The 16078-nt window shown below is 42.4% G+C and overlaps 1 long non-coding RNA gene across 1 annotated transcript in view; it reads left to right on the top strand.

Moving 5' to 3' along the window:
* The first annotated feature begins 9817 nt into the window (after nucleotides 1–9817).
* The window catches only part of LOC149748054 (uncharacterized), a 234409-nt gene continuing 228148 nt past the window's right edge, over nucleotides 9818–16078 (top strand). The window contains exon 1 of the long non-coding RNA XR_016395000.1: nucleotides 9818–10220. This is a non-coding gene — a long non-coding RNA (uncharacterized LOC149748054). The remainder of the gene's footprint in view (nucleotides 10221–16078) is intronic.

Genomic DNA, 16078 nt, shown 5'->3' with positions numbered 1-16078 from the left:
TTTTTGCGGTACGCGGGCCTCTCACTGTTGTGGCTTCTCCCGTTGCAGAGCACAGGCTCCAGACGCGCAGGCTCAGCGGCCATGGCTCACGGGCCCAGCCGCTCCGCGGCATGTGGGATCTTCCTGGACCAGGGTGCAAACCCATGTCCCCTGCATCGGCAGGCGGACTCTCAACCACTGCGCCACCAGGGAAGCCCTTTTTACCTTTTTTTTGGCGGCAGTTCTTAGGAAGAGAAACTTGCATAATTTCCTAAAGGCAGTTTGGGCCACTTGTGGTAGCTGCTGAATTGGGTCTTGTTGGTTTTAAGAAACTGGTGACTGAAGAATTATCAGTGAGGATGTTTACAGGGACATTTCTAGGGTTGATATCATGAGCAGATAATTCTCCTAACTGCCCCCAAAGTGTTTTATGTTGACTTGTATGAGAAGGATCTTGGTCTTTGCCCTTGAAAAATTGATGGTATGTTCAAACTGTCAGTGTTTTTTTGATTTTTTTTTTCTCCTGAGCTTTTTTTTGTTTCAGTATTACCAAATGGCAAATCTAAAGAACATCATTTAAAATGGGAGTGAACTCTCCTCAAAACTAAGGAGTTTGACATAAGGATTTGATATAATTCTGTAGCATTTAAGGAATCTCTGTTGCACCTAATTAACCATTTTAATCGAGGTATGAAAAAATGCTTCACTTGCAAATTTCCCAACCACTGCCCCACCCCTCCCAAACTCGCCCCTCACCACCAGGAGAAAGGCTGCAACAAAATAATGGACTGTTTATTAAAATTCATTGCATGATCAAAAAAGGAACAAAGTTTTCTAAAGGTGTAGCTGGGTTTCCTTGGAATGGTGCAAAGCAGATCTCAACTACAAAAGCTATGATTTCATCACTATAATTTAAGTGGTTTTAGTGGTTTAACTTGTGTTGGGGTTGGGACAAAATTGCTTTTTAAAAAAGAGAGAGAGGGCTTCCCTGGTGGCGCAGTGGTTGAGAGTCCGCCTGCCGATGCAGCGGACATGGGTTCGTGCCCCGGTCTGGGAAGATCCCAGATGCCGCGGAGTGGCTGGGCCCGTGAGCCATGGCCACTGAGCCTGCGCGTCCAGAGCCTGTGCTCCACAACGGGAGAGGCCACAGCAGTGAGAGGCCCGCGTACCGCAAAAAAATAAAAAAAAATAAAAAAGAGAGAGAGAGATTGGAGAGAAGGAGAGAGAGAGGGAGGGAGAGGGAGAGGGAGAGAGAGAGGGAGGGAGAGGGAGAGGGAGAGAGGGAGGGAGAGGGAGAGGGAGAGAGAGAGGGAGAGGGAGGGAGAGAGGGAGGGAGGGAGAGAGGGAGGGAGGGAGAGAGGGAGGGAGAGAGGGAGGGAGGGAGAGAGGGAGGGAGGGAGAGAGGGAGGGAGGGAGAGAGGGAGGGAGGGAGAGAGGGAGGGAGGGAGAGAGGGAGGGAGAGAGGGAGGGAGAGAGAGAGAGAGATCGGAGATCTAAATTTACCGTTTTAAATGGTCTGGGACTTTTGTCAGTTTGAAATGTGCTTATTCCCAGTGATTGTTTTCATCTGTGCCTTATCTTATTATTAATGGAATATTATAGTCAACCAGTCAGCTGATGAACTAGTCTGAGGATGAATTTTGTAGCTTGTGTTTCTTTTTGTCTCGTTTCCATCCTTCAAGAATTAAGGTACTTTATTTAACAAGCTGCTTTAAGGAATTAATGGTATTATAAAACACACTGTACTTTAAGATTATCAGGCATTTTTTCACTACAGGTGGGAACCAAGCCTTGGAAAGATATATGACACATGAAGGATGATTGGGGCAATGGAAAGATCTAGGTCCTGAAATAACTCCCCTGATTGGGTCCCCTCACCCCTCCTCCCAGCAATTACTTGGCCCTCAGGACTGAGGCTTAGCTAGCCAGAATCCAGAAGTGAGAAAATAAGGTTCTTCCCAGGCCTATTCAGATCCATCTAGATATTAATTTCCACTTTGGAGTTCTTTTGTAATGATGCGTGTGTGGTGTATGAATTCCTCAGGGTTTTGAGTTTTCTGTGAATAAGGAACCCTGAGATCATCTCTTACAAATAGGTGAGCTGTGGCACAGTAATCCAGCTGCTGCTTGTCTTTGGGGTGTAGTATGCTTAGCTAATCCTTTTGACTATAATTTTAACCGGGTGGCTCTTGTTAAATCTTTGAGCAAAAGATGTAATCTTTAGGCGAAGGGCACATGAAGAAAATACTCCAGCAATTCTTGACACTCCCCAGGTCTCAAAGCAAGAACTTTTTTTTTTTTTAAACAAGATTTATAAGCTACCCAGACAGATCTCCACTTGAAGGCTGAGGTTGGAACCTAACCAGGATAGTAGAAACACTGCTTTTATTGAGCTGGGCATTGTTCAAGTTGTAATGCAGGATGAAGGAGAAGTAATGGATATCATGCCTTAAAGACATGTCTAATTGCTAGGAGATCATTCAGTCAGCGACCCAGTAGCTCTGCCCCAATGGTTTGTGGGAAGATGTTCTTAAATTCTGGAGAGAAGCAAGACTTATAAGGGGGAAGGATTGTGTTTAGCTGAGTCTCCTTAAATTCTTTTTAAAGCCCTAGGATGACTTGTTAGGGTGTGTACATGACAGAATAAATGCAAGTGTTTCTGAGACTCTAAGACTTTGTAAATAAGGGGATTTTAGGTAGATTTAAAAGAATTTGAGGAAGCAGAAATGGTAGGAGTTGGATAAAGAGTCTCACAGGGTGAAAGTAAGTTGAAGATTCTGTCTTTCCCTGTTTGAATAACATTCACTGGTTTGAAATTATAATTGTGAGAACTTTGGAGAAAACTTTAGACTCAAGAGCGAGGTGTCTGTTTTAATATTCAACATAGCAAGTTATGTCTATGAGGAGATGAGTAATTTTTGGATGATATTTTGAGTTTTAGAACACCGTATTTGGTAACCCTATTATAAACTTTTGGGTATGTACTGCACTCCATAAAATAGCTGAAACAGTTTGCATTTGTTTTTTAGTGGCCAGAGCCATTATATGCTGTAGCACTTGGATTTGATCCATGATGCTTCATAGTCTAACGGCAGCCTCTAGAGCCCAGAGCCCTGGGACTGATTCCAACCAAACAGTAGGTCAGCACTGGAAAAGAAAGAAGTTGTTGCCCAGATTGCCACAAATGGAAATGAGAGAAGAGAAATGCTTATCAGGGTAAATAAACTCAAAGCCTTATTATTAGGAAGGGGGTGGCGAGTGAGCAGAAGGAGAAATAGGCACAGGGCTGACATTTACTGAGGACTCACTCAATGTCTCACACATTATTAGATGCTTTTATGTATCAGTTCACCTAGTCCTCACTAAATCCTAAAAGTTTTATTATGTTCATTATTACAGAGAAGGAAACTGAAGAGAGAGGTTAAGAAAATTGCCCAAGGTCACACAGCAAGCATAATGGTGATATTTGTTAACTCTTAATTATACCTACCTGCCATAGGTAGGTATAATTTAGGTGGGTTGTTATTAGTGTCTGCTGTAGATCTATAACTGTTTAGATCAATGTACAATGGCCAGGGGTGGTCAAATCATTCTGTTTTCTGAAGCTTCAGAAAGTCAAGGTAGAAAATTCATGGAACCTTGATAATCAGAATTAATCACACACCTTTGGCTTTATTCAGTCATTCAACAAATATTTGTTGAAATAGTATACACTGCAGCAGAAAAGAAGAGAGATGCAACTCTTATACTCTGGAAACAGTAGACAAGTAAAGAGGTAAACACATTCACATCCATGAAGGGACTAGTTCAGTGAGTGGAAACATAATGTTATCCTGATATGCCAGGTTGCCACTGGAATGAGATGCACAAGTAACCTGATATTCTGGTTATTTACACAGGCTTTATCAGAAGTGGATCTGGCTTCATTGCATGGCAAATCCCCAGATGAGGATGCCCTCATCCATGGACTGTTTCATCCACGGATGAGCTGCTATAAGATTGTTCTCCTCATCCTACTTTGTATATACCACTCAGCCTGTTGCTCCTTTAATTTTTTTTCCTAGTCTTTTCCTCTGGGGGACTTGCTTGATTTCACTGATACTAAAAGGGGAGTAGTAGAGCACTTCAATAGGGTTGTACCATCTCCATTTGGAGTGGGAGTAGTTTTTCAAGATAGGGAATGAATTTTTCTTGTTTTAAAGGTCACACTGTTTTGATTTAGCATGCCCATGAAAATATATAGATTAATTAAACATTTGCAAATTAATATAATAAAATTTACTTAAAAATCTATCAAACAATACTGAATATTTTTAAAGGTATATACATATGCAGAAAAACATCTAGAAGGAGACACACCAGACCCTGGGGAGAAACTTGGGATTGCAGCTGGTGGCCAAAAGGGATTTTGTCTGATTCATGCTATTATAATATTTTACCTGGAGAATGTATTTGCATATTATTTTTATAATAAAAAGTAATAATGTGAAAAGAGTTAACTTGAATGGAGAGCAGCTAGGAAGCTGTTGTAATAGTCCAGAAAAGATATGATTATGATCTGAAATAAAAGATAGTATTGCCTAGTGATTGAGAATGAGAGCTCTGATTCTAGACTGCTTGGGCTTGAATATGCTCTCATACTTACCAGCTACATGCCCACTGGGTAGATTACCTAACCTATTTGTGTCATGGCAATTTCATCTGTAAATGAACATGCAAAAAATAGCACCTACTCATAGGGTTGTGATAATTAAGTGACTTAGTACTAGTACATGAAAAGTGCTTAGAACAATGGTTAGTAAGTCCTCTGTAAATACTAGCTATTATTTTAGGGGGGACAGACAGGATTGGGTTGGGAGAAATGGGAAGAGTGATGAATAGCTGAAGATGCTAGTACCTTGGATACCAAATTGATGCTGAATATCTTGTCAGGTCTTATGAATCATCATGCTTTCACGACCATCACTTCCCACTGGTTGCCTTGAGGTCACAGGGGTATAGAACATCATAATGACTCTACTAATTCTATGGCAGATACTGGAAGCTGCTTTTCTAATCGTGAGTTGCAATCTGGAATAGGATGATTACATCACTTAGCCTCTTGTCGAGTTCTCTAATTAGTAAGTTGGTAACCATATCACTTATCTTTAACGCTTATTTTTTGAAGTAATAAGGTGATGGTACACATTTCAACAGATATACAATGCCTCTTCTCCACTTTTCCCTGCTTATCCTATTGCATTTTCAGTCTCTGATAAATCTGCTTCCCTGGATAATGTTGTGGGAAAACAGGACAGGTCAAAGGAAAAACATTACCTCTCAAGGTCCATTTGTGTGAAAACACAAAAGATAAATTATCACTCAGGGGTTAGTGGGGGGCTACTGACACTCTGGCCCGCTGCCTGCCTCTCTGAATTATTTTAAGGATCCAGTGAGGAAAAGTATGCTTTGAGAAAATATAAAAGACTGTACATATTAGTATTTCATCTACTGACTTTCTATTTGTCATTTTTTTCTATTCCACTTGAAAACACTGTAGAGAGAATTCTAGATGGCTGCATTCTGAAAAACCAGCTTTCACTGAGTTAATATTTCTCTTTAGTTTTGTCTACCTGACTCACCTTTGAGTTTGCTAACAATTAATTGTTTAAACCTTGGCATTTTATTCCCTTCAGTTTTTAGGACTCTGGTAGGATAATTGCTGAATCTTTGGAAAAGGACCAATATTTAGTTTAGATGTTATTCTCCCTTCTCTACCCAATGTATATCTACATGTTTTTTCTCTCATTATGACCCTAAATGAAGCTTTGATGACATCAAGGCCTTTTCATCTGTGCTCAGGAAACTCTTTGAGCCTTTCTTGGAGGTCTTAATTTGGCTTGTAGTTGCCTTAATTTGGGTCATGATCTAGTCCATTTTCTAGTCTCTTAGATAGGTCTAAAATAACATAATTCCACTGCTTTTTCTATGCTGGCCCATATTCCAGGTCATAATGCTTTTCTGCTCTCTACCGTAAGAAAAAAAGTTCTTCTGTTAGCTATTGTTTTTTTTCTTACTATTATTTGTAAACCAGGAGTATTAGTTTACCTATTTCTGGTTTTTTCCTTATACTGGATTTTTCACATTTCTATATCAGAAAATATCTTAATATGTTATTATGAATTTGAAATTTTATTCTCAAATGAGAAGATACTTACATTTTGTGAACTTCTAAAATGTGCTTTTTAAAAATAACACTTTATGGAGGTATAATTGGTATACAATAAACTGTACACATTTCAGATGCACAATTTGAAACCACCTGTTGAGTACTAAACTCAATTTATTTTCCACAGAAGCTCAGATTTAGGTACCAGCCTATCTTTCTCCCTGTCTTCAAAGCTAAGCTTGTAAAGGGCACTGTCTTGACTCGCTTTGCTGAATTACTCATCTTCCAGTAAAGGCCATTCTCAGCCCCTCTCAGTCAGGCTTCTTTTCTCGTTCCTCAGGTGAAATTGCTGTAGCAAGACTCACTGCCAAATCCAGAGGCCATTTTGTAGTCTTTTCTTACTTGGATTCTTTGTGACATTTGCCATCATTGACCATTCTCTACCATCTTGAGAGTGTCAACTTTCTTAGCATCCACAAGATGCACTGTTCTGGTCCCCCTCCTACCACTGACATGGGCCCTTCTCATCCTTCTTCCTCTGCCTGGCCCTGGTGGCAGTGCTGTGGCTCTGCCCTTTGTTGCTCATCTTCTCAATGTCTGCTCTCTCCCGGAGTGAGCGCATACACTCAACTCGTTAGTCATACTGAACAGCTGTTGACAAGTTACAAATGAATGATTTCAGCTTAGACTTCTTTTCTGACATCAGATCCATACACATAAACTGTCTATTGGACATTTCTACCTGCATATACCATAGGCATACAAGTTTAGTATTTTTAAAACTCACTTCATTATCATTTTTTCAAAACCCTTCTCTTCCTTCTCTGTTCCTTAGCCTAAGACATAGGCCTTCTCTGTGGGGAGCTTACAGTGTTGCTGGGGAAACAAAATAGGAGTGTGTGAAGTAATCACAAACGAGCTTGTGTTTATGCTAGTTTGGTGTCATGAAGCAGCAAAGGACTCAGTGGTACTGTACAGCTGTTAGGGAAGAGAACCCTAGAGACCAAATTCCTGGTGATGGGGAAGAGCGATGGATGCAAGAGTATTCAGAAAAGCAAGAATGTCAAAATGAGGCCAGAGATGTCAAGAAAGCCTTCACAGAGCCCTTGCAACTTCATTCCTTCATTTGTTCAACAGCTGCCTGTTGAGAATTTTCCATGTGTTGTAAACTCTTAGGTCCTGGAGAAGCATCAGTGGAGAAGAGGCAAGATTCTTGCTCTCATGGAGCTTATGTTCTACCAGGAATAATCAGACAATGAATATGTAAAACATTAATAAAAATATAACTTTAGATAGAGATAAGGACTCCTAGGAAGTTAACAGAGTGTAATAAACTAGAAAATGATAGAAGGGTGGGGGGTATTCCATTCGAACTTATGATGAGGGAAGCCTTTCAGAGATGTTTGAGCTGTTTGTTGAATGAGTAAATGAATCTTACTTCCTTCCTCAGCTCTGACGAGAAAAAGGTTTAAAAACCAAATTGAACGATTAAAAGGAACCCACAGAGTGGGTTTCAGGTGCTGAGTTTTTTAGAATCTTTCCAACAAATCTGGAACAAATGTTTCTCTGTTTCACTTTCTTTTCGTTGACATTTGAGATAAGATGCAGACTTACTGGACTTTTCTCTCTTACCCAAATACTGTGTTTGTGATGCTGAGAAAACAGAAAAATTCTGAGTGAGGAGACCCTTCTCTGTAGTGTCTGCAGTGGAAAATCCTTAGCAATGAACAAACCTTGGCCTCCTATTTATCTTTAATGGTATCCCTAGATTCTACAGTTTCTCCAACATATGAAGAAAAAATAGAACTGTTTTATTTATAAGTGGCGTCCTGAATGTTTATTCAGGGAATTGAATTCAGGAAGCTGGTTTCTGGGAAAACAGCAATAATTAAGACAAATTCACATAAAGGTCTTATCTTCTAGTAGAAGGAAACAGACAATAAATAAATAAACAAATAAAAATAAAATGCCAGATAGTGATAAATGCTATTAATAAAATAATGAGGAGGAGGAAAAGGGGTTAAAAAGTAATGGAGAAAGAGCAATTTTAGGAGGTATCTCCTGGGAGGTGATATTTGAGTGGAGGCCTGAGAGGTGAGAAGGCACCAGCCATGTGAGGGAGAAGCAAACCAGGAGGGGCAGCAAATCAGGCAGCTAAGAGTCTGGTTTATTCAGCAGAGGCATAATTTTTCATGTCCATACTTTGCTCTTTATACCACACCACTTTCACAAACATGACATTTAGACCAGAAAGGGAAGTCCATTTGGCCTATAGACTTCTTACATTAAGGGAATTTTTTTTTTCTGAAGTTGTCTCATCATCTTGAATAAACTGATGTCCTCAAAAAGTGCATATTCAATTCTCTCGTTGGAGGCAAGATTCATAAAGACTTGATGTTCCACATATTTAGTTTTGCTATGGAAGCTGCAGGGGGATAAGACAACAAAATACAAAACTGGTCCTTTATGGTCTCATTGACTTTAAATTCGAAGTGAACAAAATGTAAGAGCATGACAGTGTACTTAGCGTTGGTAGAGGGGAGGAAGGAGAAGGTTGCATTTCCTAAGCTCATGTCTCTGCTCCACCATTAGAAAGCCCACAACACCCCTTGGGGGTTATAAGTTTTCACATGGAATAAGGAAAAAGAACTAAGACTCGCTACCACTGAAGAGAAGCCAGAGGCCATTGGTTTTTGTTTTTCATTGTTTTTGGTTTCTGTTTGAAGATGCTTGCTCTTGGAGCACACATAATGCTGACCTGAGAAATTTCTGCTTGAGGTTTTCAAATGACCCAGATGAGCTGGTTGATGAGACAGAAATCTTTTCTTTAAAAGGCATTTTAGGAGGAAGATAGGATTTGAAGCGAGAGCCTGGGGGTTGAGTCCTGTCACCATTATACTTGCTATGTGGCTTTCAGTGAGTCACAGAGCGCATCTTCCAGGACAGTGAGGACCAGACAATGAGTCTGGTGTTTGGTAATTGTAAAGCATGTTAAAAATATTGCTTATTGGCTATTATTGTTCTCATTATCATTGTTTTTATTCTCCTGGTAGATTTCTACTTCCAGTGACTCATTTTTCCCCAACACACTTAACAATTTGAGCTTTTTTTGTACCATCGTTGTTTTGAAGGAGTATGTCCTGATTAATTCAATACACAAATATTTAAATTTGGAAAAAAAAGAAGATTAAATATTAGAAGGAGTTAACAAGACAGGTGAAAAAGCCAGAAAGAGAGTGTAAGTCAAAAGTTAAAGGAATATAACAGAGGGTATGAATTCTGTCAGGGAGAACCAGGGAGAAGACTCCATGGAGAAGTGGTAGCATAGAGAAAACTCAGTTACTTGCACAGAGGTAAAACAGACGGAACAAGGCCCTGGCCTAGAAGTGGCCTGACCGCCTGTATAGGGGCAGGCAAGGGATAGGGTGGGCAGGACGTCCAGATCCGCACGTACAATCTGTGTCTGATAAGCGTGGCAGCAGCCAGCATGTGATTTCCCAGTACAGCCGTCAACATCACAGGGCCAAGAGCAGGAAGGAAGGGCAAGTCCCTACAGGCCCAGTGACAGGGGCACAGGAGTGGGTGATAATAACAGCTCCTGGCAGCCAGGCAGCAGCTGATCAGGGCCACAAAATCTGGCACGAGTAGCAGGGTCCCTGAAAGCTTTCCCAGCATCACTGCCTCACACCCACACCCATGCTCGCACACATATACATGCCCCACTCTTCCTTTTATTAAAAGTTATAACTATTTATCAAGCATAGCCCCTAGAGCCTGGTTTCAGTCATGGTTCCACCATCTATTGACTGTGTGACCTTGGGCAGATTTCTCAAACCCTCTTATAACATGGGTCTACTCACAGTAGGGCTCCCCAGCACTGGGGTGCTGGGAGGAGTCAGTGAGATCACGTGTAGATAGTGCCACAGAGCCTGGCACATAATAAATGCTCAAAAAATAGGATGCATGAAAATGAAACCAGTGCTGGTGCCAAAACTGGGCCCACACATGAGATTCAAATGGTTCCCACAATAAAGATGTACTTGAACCTGGAGCAGTGACCAATCTTAGCTAATGCTGCATCTCAGAGCGTGAGGTAAGTTACCTTTATATCTGGTCTACCCGTCTCAGGATGGGTCTATGGACTGGCACAGGGTTGCACTCCAGGTGAGGGTCAGGGAGAGAGATGCAGGGTTTGCAAACCTGGCAGGTACATAGTACACTGCCAGGCAGAGGTGTGAGCATTCTAGAACAGAGGGAGGGTGCAGCAGGGGCAAAAGCACATAGGCAGGCCAGGAAGCCAGAAAATGAGGGCTGAGAGGTGAGTGCATCACTAGGAGGTGAAATCAGTGATCCAACCAAGAGGTCCGGGTGTAAAATTCCAGAGCGGTGGAGGTTGGCTGAAAAGATAAGCGAGCTTGAATGAGAACCCTTCAGGAGTGGGGAGACTTGAGTTAATTGTTGGTTTAGGAATAGATGGTGAAAGTGAGGGAGAAATTAAATGAGCGAGAGAGAGCATGATTGGTGGGTCAAGTGTCTGTAAGGAAGAGAGGGATCGGTGGTTCGGTGGAGTTACCTTTGGAATGGAGGAGGCTTTCCTCTCCAAAAAAGGAGAGGTAAAGATGTAGAGAAACAGCGAGATAGGGAAGAGAGAGGTTGAGGGAGCCTTTATGTGGTGGCCTCGGTCTCAGAGAAGAATGAGACAAAGCCATCTGGTGGGGAGGGTTGGGGGCCGTGAGGCAGAGGCTTAAGGAAAAGGTGTCAAATAGTAGGGGAACTTGGTAGGAAGATGACTGGAGATGAATCACTCCACCGTTGATTTCGGCATATCTGGAATGCACCTACCCAGGCTCCCTCAAATGGAAACTGAAAGTCGCCTATACCCACGACCTCAAATAGCAAAACCAAGCTCATCCTCCCTAGCTCCATCAAGCGCCTGCACCTACTGCCCCCGCTTCCTACCACAAACTCTCCCCTCCACACCTACTTGCCTCTGCAGACCCTGCTCTCAAAGGCCACCCAGGCGACCCGGAGGCACTGGTGCCTTTTCTCAGTTCTCATTCTTACTGCCATCCCTAGAGAATAAATATCCTCTTCTTCGTTTCCCTTCCCTTCCTCTCTCTCCCTTTTTCTGATGTCCTAGATGTTTTTGTTTAGACCAGTGTTTTTCAAATGTGCCTACAAATTGCCTGGGGAGCTTTGGTAAAATGCATATCATAATTGGAAGTCCTGAGAATCTACATTTGTAACAAACTCCCAGGTGATGTTGATGTTGAGGGTCCTTGTGCCGATTCCACACTGTTACGGAAGAATCCCTTGTACTCCTTCCCCATGGAATTCCCACCTCTTTTCCACCCATGCTTCTCCTGAGGGTTTGTGCTGCTTTCTGCTGCAGTTGCTGCTTTTGAGAATTGATGGACCTTGTAGTCAATGCATAGCCAGCTCTCCACCCATGCCTCCACATCAACCAATTCTGATACTGCTGGGAAGGAGGGAGAAATCAGTTCGTTTTACACAGGAGGTCACATATTTTAATTTTCTTTATCATCCGAACTGTGGCTTGCTGGAGGGACATTTCTGGCCCTCTGTGGGCCTCTTTCATCCAAGTGTCTCTCTGCCCACTCAGTCCTCCAGCCTGTGCTCCCCTCTGTGGTACATGCTTCCATGACAAAAAGGGCATAAAGGAACTGGGTTCTCATAATGGGATTCCAAGGCCTTTAACACTTAAGCAGTAGGGACATGTTTGAACAGAGGGGTCTTCCCAGGCCCTTGAACCCACTGCATGCAGCCAGTTATTCCCTACACCTGTCCCTAAATGGCACCCTGACCAGAGGAGGCCATCTCATTGAATGACTTATAACTTTGGGATCTACTTGTCATAGCAGCCTCACGTTAGCACGATAAAACTTCTGAATGTGGCTCTTTCTCAGACCACTTATAGCCTCCCACCGTGAACCGCTGATCAGAGCTGAATGTGATGTATTCTGTAGGGCGGTTTGCCAATAGACTATCATAGATTGAGACAGAGAGGCCTTCAGAATTCTCTTCTTTAAAGATTCCTTGCCAATCATCTTAGTCCTCCAATGTCCACCTTAGTTTTTATTCTGGCCACTTTAGTAACCTTTTGCCTTCATACAAAACACATGCATCTTTGTGCATCAATATCACGCCTTATGTGATGGGGGAGGCTGTCACTCAGCCATTTAAAAGGATGTGTCTTTAAAAAGGACATGTTCAGGGTGTGGCCAAAAGCTTGTGTGAAACTGTAAGTGGAGAGGATTTCACGGGGTGTTTGAGCAAGGCTGTCTGGGGGAATTATAAGAGTCCGGAGCAATAAGTATCATGTAGGCTGTTTCAGAAATTAACTGTATGTGAAAATAGACATCATCTGACTTGCTTAAGTGTAAGGACAGGGAGCATATGGGCCCAAATTTGGCTTCAGGTTCCCTGTGAAGTTAATGGGCGTGGCAAGTGCTAATCTAATTGTGGCAATTGGATCAGTATATTTCGCACAGTCAGGATTTTGTAATGAGATGCAGTGGTTATTTATGTTCTGTACTCTTCCCCACAGACTGCAAAAATACCCTTTGCTCAACTCTGTCTAATCATTGCACATGTCAGCAGTCAAAGCTAATGACAGGGGGCTTCCCTGGTGGCGCAGTGGTTGAGGGTCCGCCTGCCCATGCAGGGGACACAGGTTCGTGCCCCGGTCCGGGAGGATCCCACATGCCGTGGAGCGGCTGGGCCCGTGGGCCATGGCCGCTGAGCCTGCGCGTCCGGAGCCTGTGCTCCGCAACGGGAGAGGCCACAGCGGTGAGGGGCCCGCGTACCGCAAAAAACCCCCAAAAAAACAGCTAATGACAGAAGGTAAGTTTATGGGGCAGTAACCCTGCCAGTTGGTATAAAAGAGCTATTCCCCGAAAAAAGGTTTAAGCAATCCCGTGAACTTCAGTCTGACTGAGAGGGCCTCAGTGGCTTGCTGACCCCCAAATAATGATCTTTTGGTTAGGCTGGTAGTCAGTGTAGGAGTGGGTTAGGTGGGAAGGCTGCAGCTGATTGTTGTTTAATGTATAGAATGAGTCTCATGTTATCTCTTTCAAGGTCAAGTGTAAACCCCTAAGTCTGGTGTCTCTGTCCACCAAAACACTCACTGGTCACTTCCTAAATCAAGGTCTATTTAATAAACGCTTAGCAAATACCTACTAAATTCTAGATGCTGGGTTAGACCTTGGAGAGTCAAAGATAAAAAGATGTGGGACCTCGCTTTAGGAGTTCTCTATCTAATTTTGAAACCTGGCTACTCAGTGGACTTATCACTGTAGCTTTTAAAACACTGATGCCTGAATCTCTCCCCAGATATGTTTAATGAGAATCTCTGGGACTGGGCTCCCAAAGCTGTGTATTTAACAAGTTCTCAAGACAATTTATTTTTTTTCAAGACAATTTCTTATGCAGCCATCTCTGCAAGAGTCTACAGATCTGAGTTTGGGGACCGCTTACCTATATTGCTTATTTGATATACAGCAGTGTTCTTATATATGTTTTATTGTTTTGTATGTCAAGTTCATACAACCCGATTTAAAATTACTTGAAGAACTATGAGTTCTTACATTCTCAAAGTCAAGCATAGTATTGTGTTCAGGCCTTTAATAAATCAGCATTTTTTTTTTTTTTAAAGAAGATGTTGGGGGTAGGAGTTTAGTAATTTATTTATTTATTTTTGCTGTGTTGGGTCTTCGTTTCTGTGCGAGGGCTTTCTCTAGTTGTGGCAAGCGGGGACCACTCTTCATCGCGGTGCGCGGGCCTCTGACTATCGCAGCCTCTCCTGTTGCGGAGCACAGGCTCCAGATGTGCAGGCTCAGTAGTTGTGGCTCACGGGCCTAGTTGCTCCGCGGCATATGGGATCCTCCCAGACCAGGGCTTGAACCGTGTCCCCTGCATTAGCAGGCAGATTCTCAACCACTGCGCCACCAGGGAAGCCCCTAAATCAGCATTTTTTAATCCTGAATGCATTCTAGAATTTTTTGGAGAGTTTTAAAAAAATACTGATACCAGGTCTTCACTCCATACCCATTAAGTTAGAAACTGTAGACATTGATTCCTGGGTATTGACATTTAAAAAATTTCCAGAGACGTAGAGAACAAATATATGGATACCAAGGGGGAAAGGGATAGGGTGGGAGGAATTGGGAGACTGGGATTGACACATAAGCATTATTGATACTATGTACAAAATAGACAACTGGTGGGAACATACTCTATAGCACAGGGAACCCTACCTAATGCACTGTGGTAACCTAAATGGGAGGGAAGTCCAAAAGGGAGGGGATATCTGTATGTGTATGGCTGATTCATTTTGTTGTGCAGTGGAGGCTAACACAACATTGTAAAACAACCATACTCCAATAAAACTTAATTTAAAAAAATTTCTCCAATTGATTCTAATACAAATCCAGAGTAGAGACCCATTGGAATAAATGTTTTCTGTTGATGACAATGAATATGCAGAATTGTTATCTTCCTGGAACCAGCATGTACCTTTTGATAATTCCTTCCATTTGTATGTTTATCTTCAGTGTTCAAAGTGCTTTCATCTGTCCACATAAATCTTGTAAACACCTGGAAGAGGCCTCAGAGATGGTCAATGCCAGAGGTCAGCAGACGTTTCCTGTAAAGGACTAGATAGTAAATATTATACTTTAGGCTTTGTGAGCCTTGTGTCACAACTACTCTGCCCTAGAATGAAAGCAGCCATAGGCAATATGTAAATGAACAGGCGTGGGTGTGTTCCAATAAACTTCAGTTACAAAACAGCTTGGAGCTGGATTTGGCCCTCAGGCTGCTATTTGCTAACCCCTGGTCTACACCAACGCTCTAATTTTACGGATGAGGAAATTGAGGTCAAACGGTGATGTGATTTGACTCAGATCTTATGGCTAGAAAAAGGCAAAAATAAGCTTGAAGTTCAGGTATTTAGCCTTAAAAAACAAACAAACCCAAACGATGCCCCACAGTCCGTGAATAGTGTTTTTAAAAATTAAAGCATTGAAAAGAGAGTTTTCTCATCTTTACCTTCTGTGTATGACTGGATTTACTGTGTGACGGTGGCCATGTACATGTTTATTACTCTACCCCGACTGCGAGCTTGTAGAGACTAGAGCCTAAACTTGTTCAATGTTGTGTCCCCAGGGCCCTGGGGCAAAGTAGGGCCCAGTACCTGTTGGTGAATTGAATATATCAAAGCCGTGCATTTGGAGCTCAGTCTCATGTATTTATTTTCAAGACAACCTGATCCTGGCTGGCTCATTGACTTCCTTAACTAACTTTCATTAATATCTAGCTTATTCAGCTGTGCTTGTGCTCTTTGTAACTTCAAATAACATTTATATAATGACAGAAAAAGACCTGGGGTTGTCACAGTGGGTAAAGCAAAGGTCAGAAGTCTAATTACTTTAAAAAAGTTCACCTTCACGTTTTGCCAAAAAACAGTAAGGAATCAATGTGAGCGCTATTCTTCCTGATATAGGAAGAATAGTGCTTCACTATTCCTCCTCTTCACTTTTTTCCTCTGTCCAGGCATGCAGGACAGTATACATGTGATACATTTCTCTCATATGTTACATCCAGAACTGCCCTCCCACCCCCACTGCCCTCAACCACTGTGCAGACTCTCCAGTTTGACCTTGGGAGGTACTGTTTACAGTTGGATGAACCTGGGACTCCCCCTTCTTGATTGAAGCTCAGCAAATGGACAAGAAAAACCTGCAGAACCTGTTCAGCAATTTCAGACTATAAACAAGCAATCCAAAGGGAATGGGGGTAGATATTACTTTAGGACCGCAATTACTGTCTTCTCTCCCAAGGTTGTCAACACAGGAGGCTGAGCAGTGGTCTGAGAAAGTTGCTCACTTCGCAGGCAGGTTTGCTGGTTGGCATGCAAGTAACGCCATCCTG

Source organism: Delphinapterus leucas, chromosome 11, assembly GCF_059928025.1.
Source record: "Delphinapterus leucas isolate spDelLeu-1000000601 "Yukka" chromosome 11, BTC_Dleu_Yukka2, whole genome shotgun sequence".
NCBI classification, from domain to species: Eukaryota; Metazoa; Chordata; class Mammalia; order Artiodactyla; family Monodontidae; genus Delphinapterus; species Delphinapterus leucas.
This window is presented reverse-complemented; position numbering and strand designations above follow the sequence as displayed.